The sequence below is a fragment of the Alexandromys fortis genome, unplaced genomic scaffold (assembly GCF_014885135.2).
Source record: "Alexandromys fortis isolate MF-2015 unplaced genomic scaffold, M_Fortis_MF-2015_v1.1 scaffold_495, whole genome shotgun sequence".
Taxonomy (NCBI): domain Eukaryota; kingdom Metazoa; phylum Chordata; class Mammalia; order Rodentia; family Cricetidae; genus Alexandromys; species Alexandromys fortis.
The window spans coordinates 41,225-42,387 of record NW_026068369.1 but is presented as its reverse complement, the minus strand read 5'-3'; positions in this window follow the sequence as shown (position 1 = coordinate 42,387).

The following is a 1,163-nucleotide window of genomic DNA, read 5'->3' as shown; positions in this document are numbered from 1 at the left end:
CACTCATGTATGTATAAACTACCTTTGATAGATTATCTGAACTAAACACAGTCACTGTAACTTAAATTGAGAAAACTGTTTTGTTCTGATATTAGAATTGCCAAGCAAATTCTCATGAGGTATATATTATATAAATTGATATTCATAATTCTCTATCCATTGTAGCCTACACCAAGTTCTTCATGCCTAGAAGCATTATTCTGGTGTGCAAATTCAATGTCTCCAAGGACCTCAAGGGACCAATAGAAAATTCAGACAAACGGTTGAAAGGTATATGAGTTAGGATATGTGTTAGTCTGCAGATAAACACGGTGAACGATAAAATTCCTGAAGATATATATCTTTCAAAATGAAATTAGTGAGGTAAATTAGGGCTAAAGAAAGGGAGTAATGAAGTTTTCAAAAATTCCAAGGAGAAAGCATGTGCCAAATCACTAAGACAATGGCACAGGAAGATAATTAGATGATAGAAAAGTGCCCCCAATGCTTCTGAAGCCATATTGTCTGTGTAGCCAAAGGGAGACAGAAATACTTCACAAAAATCAGATATAGCACTGACATAAATAAACAAGAACCTTTCATCCAGCAAGAATGAAAGTTCTCAAAGTAAAATTGGAAAAACATGTAACAAGCAAAGCAAGTTTCTCTATCAGTAAGATAACATCTTCATCCATATCCTCAAATTTGCACTTTCTCAGTATATCAAATGCTCAATAAATATGACCTTTCAAAGAATCAACTTGTCTAAGGGTTTCCAAAAGTATGCTTCAGCTTCATCATTAGAATGGAAGTGAATGGCCCATGCAGAGCTACTAATATGAGCCATTAGCCATATTGTGCCTTCAGGAAAATTATATGACCTTCCAAAACAATCAAATATGTAAATGTTATAGCACCCAACATGTAAAATGAGACAAAGCAATTGCTTAAGGCCATAAGGGCTACATAAGGGAGTCCAACTGTGTCTGTTCTGAATTGGTGAACTTAGCCAAAAGCAGATGAAAATATTTGACAATTAACTTGCTTTTGTAGTATAAGAATATTATTTTTTCTTATGCTTATTTCAATATATATACATACTAACATTTATATAATAATAGCACTGCAGTAAGTACTATTAAGCACTCTAGAGATGCATTTCAGCATACAAGATGACTTTCATA